This window comes from Oncorhynchus keta, chromosome 10 (genome assembly GCF_023373465.1).
Source record: "Oncorhynchus keta strain PuntledgeMale-10-30-2019 chromosome 10, Oket_V2, whole genome shotgun sequence".
Lineage (NCBI taxonomy): Eukaryota > Metazoa > Chordata > Actinopteri > Salmoniformes > Salmonidae > Oncorhynchus > Oncorhynchus keta.
In genome coordinates, this window is record NC_068430.1 from 2,329,352 (window position 1) to 2,338,767 (window position 9,416).

Below are 9,416 nucleotides of genomic sequence, written 5' to 3' on the forward strand. Positions count from 1 at the left end.
ACCTGTTAGTCAATATCTCTCTCAGGGAGAATGTGATTTTAGCCTAGCTGCCTAGATGGCAGCCATGGTGGCCAGTGGGCAGCAGCACATGGAAAGGCTGTGAACTTTTGAGGTAGAATCAGTCACTGTGTCGTAGGCTGCACTATATCCTTTATGATCGTTTGGAGCTCGGTTGGTAGAATGGTGCTTGAAACACCTGGACAGTGGGTGCGATTCCCAGAAATACCGGTACGTTAAATGTATGCATTCATGACTGTAAATTGCTATGAATAAAAGTGTTCCGAAAATGGCATATATTAGATGATGTCTGTCTACATGTGACTATGGTTAGAATACGGAAGCATTTGGAGTAAAATCCCAGAAATCCCGGAAACCTGGCAAGTTTCTGGATGGTACAACTTTAATTTGGAGACTCGCGTTCTGTTCCTGGAAGTCATTGGTTGTTCTACGGATCAACTTTGGTCAACTTTGGTCCTTGGCGCGGCCTGGTGTTGACATTCTGGCCTGGCCTGCTCTGCTCTCTCTAGTAGGCTGATAGAAATAGCTGCTAATCTGGACCAGGATGTTACTGCAGTACATAGAGTTGGATAGAGAGCGCACCTAGAACAAAGCCCGTTTTTGAATGAGCAGTGCCATTTTTGAAGGCTTTCACCATTTTGAAGTCGTCAGCTCGGTGGGATTATTTACAAACTGCCAATATACTCAGAAGAAGAACCAAAAAATAATAAATGTACTACTTTTAAGTTTAATGGCTCTTTCAAAGAAAGCCCCACGGTAAGGATTGGAGTTGTCATCTTTCCATATCTATGTTCCAGTCTAATGTCGTGGATCCTCAGCCTTCCTGTCCCGTTGATGATGTAAGTGCTTAGTTAGAGCTCCACAAATCTCATTTGCGAATGCGTAGCAGCCACAACCCACATCCTGGATCCAACCGCATCGGATGGAAAATCTTAAAATGCACAGCAAGCAGAGATTACTGCTGTTTGTGTGAACGAATGAAGCCTTCGGTCTCCCATTCCTTTTCATGTTGTTGTAGGTGTTGGTTTGGCTGAAGCAATGCATTACAAACAACTCTTGACTTACATTGACACACATCAGATCTGTTAATATGAACACATAAGAGTCTAATCCCTGTCTAAGGTTGGGTAGGGAGGGGTTTCTACTAAACTATATGGAATTGTTTTAAGAAGGGCGTACCAAGGATCCTTTTGATATTTGATGTAGAATACGAAGACCCCTTGAAGTATCGAAAAAATATAAAAACATTATTTGATGAAAAATGTTGTCAGTACCGGCTGATCTGTTAATGTTACGTCACTTAGTCGGTACCGGCTGATCTGTTAATGTTACATCACTGAGTCGGTACCAACAGATCTGTTAATGTTACGTCACTGAGTCAGTACCAGCGATCTGTTAATGTTACGTCACTGAGTCAGTACCGGCAGATGTGTTAATGTCACTGAGTCAGTACCGGCAGATCTGTTAATGTTACATCACTGAGTCGGTACCAACAGATCTGTTAATGTTACGTCACTGAGTCAGTACCAGCGATCTGTTAATGTTACGTCACTGAGTCAGTACCGGCAGATGTGTTAATGTCACTGAGTCAGTACCGGCAGATCTGTTAATGTCACTGAGTCAGTACCGGCAGATCTGTTAATGTCACTGAGTCAGTACCGGCAGATCTGTTAATGTTACGTCACTGAGTCAGTACCGGCAGATCTGTTAATGTCACTGTGTCAGTACCAGCAGATCTGTTAATGTTATGTCACTGAGTCAGTACCGGCAGATCTGTTAATGTTACGTCACTGAGTCAGTACCAGAAGATCTGTTAATGTTACGTCACTGAGTCAGTACCAGAAGATCTGTTAATGTTACGTCACTGAGTCAGTACCAGAAGATCTGTTAATGTTACGTCACTGAGTCAGTACCAGAAGATCTGTTAATGTTACGTCACTGAGTCAGTACCGGAAGATCTGTTAACAGCTTGTCCACTTACTGTATTCCACATGTTGAAACCATATTTCTCAGAATGAGAACGAGTTGTCGATTTCTTAAAAAAAAAAAAAAAATGTTTTATGCTTATTGTACATTTATAAAACGCTGACTTAGACAGCTTGTATAACAGTCTTTGTCTAAAATGCTGCTAGCGGTACTCGCTGCCACGATACCACTTGCGTCAAACTGAGCTTTCATTTTCCAGAATCAATGTTCATTGATTCTCTCGTTTTAGTAGTGTCTGCTCTGTGTCCAACTTGATTAGTCGAGACATAAACAAATAAATAAAGGGTATTATAATTTCTACATCTATTCCGGTAAAATAATGTCTGTGTGTGTTTTTGTGTCCATAAGACACATTCTGTGTTGGAACGAACCTCAAATGCAAATAGTGAGTTGGAACCTCTTGTCAGAGAGGAAGATGCGATCATCTTTGTTGTGAGAGTGGCAACGGAAGTGCTTTGTGTGTGTGTGTGTGTGTGTGTGTGTGTGTGTGTGTGTGTGTGTGTGTGTGTGTGTGAACCAGAGGCAGAGGTTTCACTTCTCGCTAAAATCTAATAAAAAAAAAAAAAAAAGGAAAGAAAGAACATGTTGGACTATTGTACAAAAGCATAATGTGGAATGACTGTAATAGTTTATATTGCCCAGCTCTATGGGAAAGTGGTACAGTGGGGTAAAAACTGTATTTAGTCAGCCACCAATTGTGCAAGTTCTCCCACTTAAAAATATGAAAGAGGCCTGTAATTGTCATCATATGTACACTTCAACTATGACAGACAAAATGAGAAAAAAAATCCAGAAAATCACATTGTAGGATTTTTTAATGAATTATTTTGTAAATTATGGTGGAAAATAAGTATTTGGTCAATAACAAAAGTTGATCTCAATACTTTGTGATATACCCTTTGTTGGCAATGACAGAGGTCAAACGTTTTCTGTAAGTCTTCACAAGGTTTTCACACACTGTTGCTGGTATTTTGGCCCATTGCTCCATGCAGATCTCCTCTAGAGCAGTGATGTTTTGGGGCTGTTGCTGGGCAACACGGACTTTCAACTCCCTCCAAAAATGTTCTATGGGGTTGAGATCTGGAGACTGGCTAGCCCACTCCAGGACCTTGAAATGATTCTTACGAAATGCTTCTTCCACCATAATTTGCAAATAAATAAATTAAAAATCCTACAATGTGATTTTCTGGATTTTTTTTTGTTGTTTTTCAGTTTGTCTTTCATAGTTGAAGTGGACCGATGATGAAAATTACAGACCTCTCTCATCTTTTTAAGTGGGAGAACTTGCACAATTGGTGGCTGACTAAATACTTTTTTGCCCCACTGTAAGTCTGGAGGCATATACCTCTTTTGCCAGGATTCTTTGGACTCCATTTTGTTCATGATTGTATGATGTCATCTCATCAGCATCGCCTTAGGTCTTGACCTTCCAGGTCAGTACAGTATTTCCATATGTTAATATCAGTGTGAATACTGCTGTCCTGTTAACATCAACAAGGTGGATGAATCGTTCTCTCAGTCCATGTTAGTATCACGGTGAATACTGCTGTCCTGTTAACATCAACAAGGTGGATGAATCGTTCTCTCAGTCCATGTTAGTATCACGGTGAATACTGCTGTCCTGTTAACATCAACAAGGTGGATGAATCGTTCTCTCAGTCCATGTTAGTATCACGGTGAATACTGCTGTCCTGTTAACATCAACAAGGTGGATGAATCGTTTTCTCAGTCCATGTTAGTATCACGGTGAATACTGCTGTCCTGTTAACATCAACATGGTGGATGAATCGTTTTCTCAGTCCATGTTAATATCAGTGTGAATACTGCTGTCCTGTTAACATCAACAAGGTGGATGAATCGTTTTCTCAGTCCATGTTAGTATCACAGTGAATACTGCTGTCCTGTTAACATCAACAAGGTGGATGAATCGTTTTCTCAGTCCATGTTAGTATCACGGTGAATACTGCTGTCCTGTTAACATCAACAAGGTGGATGAATCGTTTTCTCAGTCCATGTTATTATCACGGTGAATACTGCTGTCCTGTTAACATCAACAAGGTGGATGAATCGTTTTCTCAGTCCATGTTAGTATCACGGTGAATACTGCTGTCCTGTTAACATCAACACGGTGGATGAATCGTTTTCTCAGTCCATGTTATTATCAGTGTGAATACTGCTGTCCTGTTAACATCAACAAGGTGGATGAATCGTTCTCTCAGTCCATGTTAATATCACGGTGAATACTGCTGTCCTGTTAACATCAACACGGTGGATGAATCGTTCTCTCAGTCCATGTTAGTATCACGGTGAATACTGCTGTCCTGTTAACATCAACACGGTGGATGAATCGTTTTCTCAGTCCATGTTAGTATCACGGTGAATACTGCTGTCCTGTTAACATCAACAAGGTGGATGAATCGTTCTCTCAGTCCATGTTAGTATCACGGTGAATACTGCTGTCCTGTTAACATCAACAAGGTGGATGAATCGTTCTCTCAGTCCATGTTAGTATCACGGTGAATACTGCTGTCCTGTTAACATCAACAAGGTGGATGAATCGTTCTCTCAGTCCATGTTAGTATCACGGTGAATACTGCTGTCCTGTTAACATCAACAAGGTGGATGAATCGTTTTCTCAGTCCATGTTAGTATCACAGTGAATACTGCTGTCCTGTTAACATCAACAAGGTGGATGAATCGTTCTCTCAGTCCATGTTAGTATCACGGTGAATACTGCTGTCCTGTTAACATCAACACGGTGGATGAATCGTTCTCTCAGTCCATGTTAGTATCACGGTGAATACTGCTGTCCTGTTAACATCAACAAGGTGGATGAATCGTTCTCTCAGTCCATGTTAGTATCACGGTGAATACTGCTGTCCTGTTAACATCAACAAGGTGGATGAATCGTTCTCTCAGTCCATGTTAGTATCACGGTGAATACTGCTGTCCTGTTAACATCAACACGGTGGATGAATCGTTTTCTCAGTCCATGTTAGTATCACGGTGAATACTGCTGTCCTGTTAACATCAACATGGTGGATGAATCGTTCTCTCAGTCCATGTTAGTATCACGGTGAATACTGCTGTCCTGTTAACATCAATTCATCCACTGTGATGATGTACAATTTGTTCTTCTTTTCACATTCTAAAGTTCAATATATTCTACTGGGAGACAAACTATGTTTTTAAGCAAATATGTGTCTGTTGACAAAGTGATTCCATCCAGACATCCAGAGACAGATGTGTCCTTCTATATTAGGCCCTCGAAAACCCATGAGAATACTGTGTTTACTGACCAATGTCCCTGAGGGGGTGGTGCTGTGTTTACTGACCAATGTCCCTGAGGGGGGCATGCTTATTTAAGATGGTGAGGAAAGCACTTTTAAAGAATAACCAGGCATCATCGACTGACGTGATGAGGTCAATGTCATTCCAGGATACCCGGCCAGGTCGATTAGAAAGGCCTGCTCGCAGAAGTGTTTCAGAGAGCGTTTGACAGTGATGAGGTGAGGTCGTTTGGTCGCAGACCCATTACGGATGCAGGCAATGAGGCAGTGATCGCTGAGATCTTGATTGAAAACAGCAGAGGTTTATTTTGAGGGTGAATTAGTTAGGATGACATCTATGAGGGTGCCCGTGTTTACTGATTTGGGGTTGTACCTGGTAGGTTCATTGATAATTTGTGTGAGATTGAGGGCATCAAGCTTAGTTTGTAGGATGGCCGGGGTGTTAAGCATGTCCCGGTTTAGGTCACCTAGTAGCATGAGCTCAGAAGATAGATGGGGGGCAATCAGTTCACATATAGTATCGAGGGCAGAGGGAGGTCTATAGCAAGCAGCAACAGTGAGAGACTTGTTTCTGGAAAGGTGCATTTTTAGAAGTAGAAGCTCAAATTGTTTTGGTACAGACTTAGCCTGCAGAGTTCTGTATTACTTTCTATCTTTGCAGTAGATTTCAACACCGCCCCCTTTGGCAGTTCTATCTTGGTGGAGAACATTACAGTTAGCAATGGAGATTTCAGGGTTTCTGGTGGTTTTCCGAAGCCAGGATTCAGACACGGCTAGGACATCCTGATTGGTGGAGTGTGCTAGGGCAGTGAATAAAACAAACTTAGGGAGGAGGCTTCTAATGTTAACATGCATGAAACCAAGGCTTTTACGTTTACAGAAGTCAACAAATGAGAGCACCTGGGGTGGTGGGAGTGGAGCTAGGCACTGCAGGACCTGGATTAACCTCTACATCACCAGAGGAACAGAGGAGAAGTAGGATAAGGGTCCGGCTAAAGACAATACGAACTGGCCGTCTAGCACGTTCAGAACAGAGAGTAAAAGGAGCAGGTTTCTGGGCACAATAGCATAGATTCAAGGCATAATGTACAGACAAAGGTAAGGTAGTAAGGCAGAACGACAGATGTGTACCTTGTCAGCTCGGGGATTTGAAGATGAGACACAAACCTTTATAACTTGAATTTCTCTCAACAAAAACATCACACAATTCACTGAGAATACATTACATAGGATGAAGAAGCAATACTCCCAAGTGGCATCTCCATACTACTAGATGTCAGGTAGTTTATTTATTGAATATAAGATGAATCCTAATAAATATAAACGGCCCAATTTGGGTGCAATCATTTAGCTTAGTTTCTCAGATCAAATTATATATCAACCAAATAATGTTGCAGGAATGCTAATCTTAACTGTTTCTAACTACAGAAACAATGTCAGATGGTAAGTGTCATGACTTGCTGAAAGGACATGGAACAACCCGCCCTGCTACTGATCCTGATTCAGCAACTAATTATGAAGCTCTTGGCTAGTTGAATCAGGTGTGTTGGGACCAGGCTGGTATTGACATGTTACAGAATGCTGTTATAGTGTATGGGAAGGGTTGAGGATCAGGGGAAAGAGGTGGGTAAAAGGGCAGTTGGGCCACTCCATTTGAAGTGTTCCACTGTCTGGTCTCTCCCTTCTTCAGACCTCTCTCTGTTCATAGTGGCTGATTGGTGTTCCACTGTCTGGTCTCTCCCCTCTTCAGACCTCTCTCTGTTCATAGTGGCTGATTGGTGTTCCACTGTCTGGTCTCTCCCCTCTTCAGACCTCTCTCTGTTCATAGTGGCTGATTGGTGTTCCACTGTCTGGTCTCTCCCCTCTTCAGACCTCTCTCTGTTCATAGTGGCTGATTGGTGTTCCACTGTCTGGTCTCTCCCCTCTTCAGACCTCTCTCTGTTCATAGTGGCTGATTGGTGTTCCACTGTCTGGTCTCTCCCCTCTTCAGACCTCTCTCTGTTCATAGTGGCTGATTGGTGTTCCACTGTCTGGTCTCTCCCCTCTTCAGACCTCTCTCTGTTCATAGTGGCTGATTGGTGTTCCACTGTCTGGTCTCTCCCCTCTTCAGACCTCTCTCTGTTCATAGTGGCTGATTGGTGTTCCACTGTCTGGTCTCTCCCCTCTTCAGACCTCTCTCTGTTCATAGTGGCTGGTTGGTGTTCTGGTCTCTCCCCTCTTCAGACCTCTCTCTGTTCATAGTGGCTGATTGGTGTTCCACTGTCTGGTCTCTCCCCTCTTCAGACCTCTCTCTGTTCATAGTGGCTGATTGGTGTTCCACTGTCTGGTCTCTCCCCTCTTCAGACCTCTGTTCATAGTGGCTGATTGGTGTTCCACTGTCTGGTCTCTCCCTTCTTCAGACCTCTCTCTGTTCATAGTGGCTGATTGGTGTTCCACTGTCTGGTCTCTCCCCTCTTCAGACCTCTCTCTGTTCATAGTGGCTGATTGGTGTTCCACTGTCTGGTCTCTCCCCTCTTCAGACCTCTCTCTGTTCATAGTGGCTGATTGGTGTTCCACTGTCTGGTCTCTCCCTTCTTCAGACCTCTCTCTGTTCATAGTGGCTGATTGGTGTTCCACTGTCTGGTCTCTCCCCTCTTCAGACCTCTCTCTGTTCATAGTGGTACACAGTTTACCATGCAGTTCAGCTAACATTTAGCACGTTTGAAGCTCATTTCCTGCGATTCTACATATTCTGGCATGGAGCTGAGAGGAAAAGTTGTGGTTTCAAAGCAAATTTCCTGAAATTCAATGCGTTTTGCCATGGCTAATGCTGTTCTTTTGCTCAACCAAATACTGCTACTTCATTTTTTTTATTTTCCCTGACTGTCTCGCTTTTATTTTGGAAATTGTTATTTCTCAAATATTATATTATAAAACATTATTTAAAAAAAGGGAATCTCAAATATATTTAACACTTTTTTTTGTTACTACATCATACCATATGTTTTATTTAATTGCTTTGATGTCTTCAATATTATTCTACAATTTATAGTAGAAAGTAAAGAAAAACCTTTGAATGGGTAGGCGTTCTAAAACTTTTGACCGTGTGTGTGTATGTTAGTGTGTGATATTATTAACACTTTGTACCTAGGCAACCTGAAAAAAAGCTTTGCCCCCCCCGAGGAATATAAAGCTCTATGCGCCCTGGTCAAAGATCCCTATTCGCCCTGGTCAAAGATCCCTATTCGCCCTGGTCAAAGATCCCTATTCGCCCTGGTCAAAGATCCCTATTCGCCCTGGTCAAAGATCCCTATGCGCCCTGGTCAAAGATCCCTATGCGCCCTGGTCAAAGATCCCTATGCGCCCTGGTCAAAGATCCCTATGCGCCCTGGTCAAAGATCCCTATGCGCCCTGGTCAAAGATCCCTATGCGCCCTGGTCAAAGATCCCTATGTGCCCTGGTCAAAGATCCCTATGTGCCCTGGTCAAAGATCCCTATGTGCCCTGGTCAAAGATCCCTATGTGCCCTGGTCAAAGATCCCTATGTGCCCTGGTCAAAGATCCCTATGTGCCCTGGTCAAAGATCCCTATGTGCCCTGGTCAAAGATCCCTATGTGCCCTGGTCAAAGATCCCTATGTGCCCTGGTCAAAGATCCCTATGTGCCCTGGTCAAAGATCCCTATGTGCCCTGGTCAAAGATCCCTATGTGCCCTGGTCAAAGATCCCTATGTGCCCTGGTCAAAGATCCCTATGTGCCCTGGTCAAAGATCCCTATGTGCCCTGGTTAAAGTTCCCTATGTGCCCTGGTCAAAGATCCCTATGCGCCCTGGTTAAAGATCCCTATGCGCCCTGGTCAAAGGTAGTGCACTATGAAGGGTTTGCGGTGCTATTTGGGACGTAACTGAAGACCTTTCATGAGCTCCACATGTGACGGTGACAATCTGCATTTCTAATGTGACTAATTCAACTCGTGAGCAGCTGAGAGATGGACAATGAAGCAGAGAGAGAGAGCGACAGAGAGCTGCTGTTTCAGAACGGTCTCTGTGTGGTCCTCATGCTCCTTTTGTGTGTTTTTAGGTTCAGCATCCAGATCATGAATAGGGGATTGTCATGCCACGTCTATTATCATCTCAATTGAAGCAGT

At 43.1% G+C, this 9,416-nt stretch overlaps 1 long non-coding RNA gene across 1 annotated transcript; it reads right to left on the bottom strand.

The window, feature by feature from the left end:
* Window positions 1-5,597: 5,597 nt before the first annotated feature.
* LOC127932019 (uncharacterized) lies at window positions 5,598-7,918 on the bottom strand. The gene is made up of 3 exons (XR_008143577.1): window positions 7,696-7,918; window positions 7,520-7,639; window positions 5,598-7,466 (listed from the first exon to the last, which is right to left on the bottom strand). It is a non-coding gene; the product is annotated as an uncharacterized LOC127932019 (long non-coding RNA).
* Window positions 7,919-9,416: the final 1,498 nt, after the last annotated feature.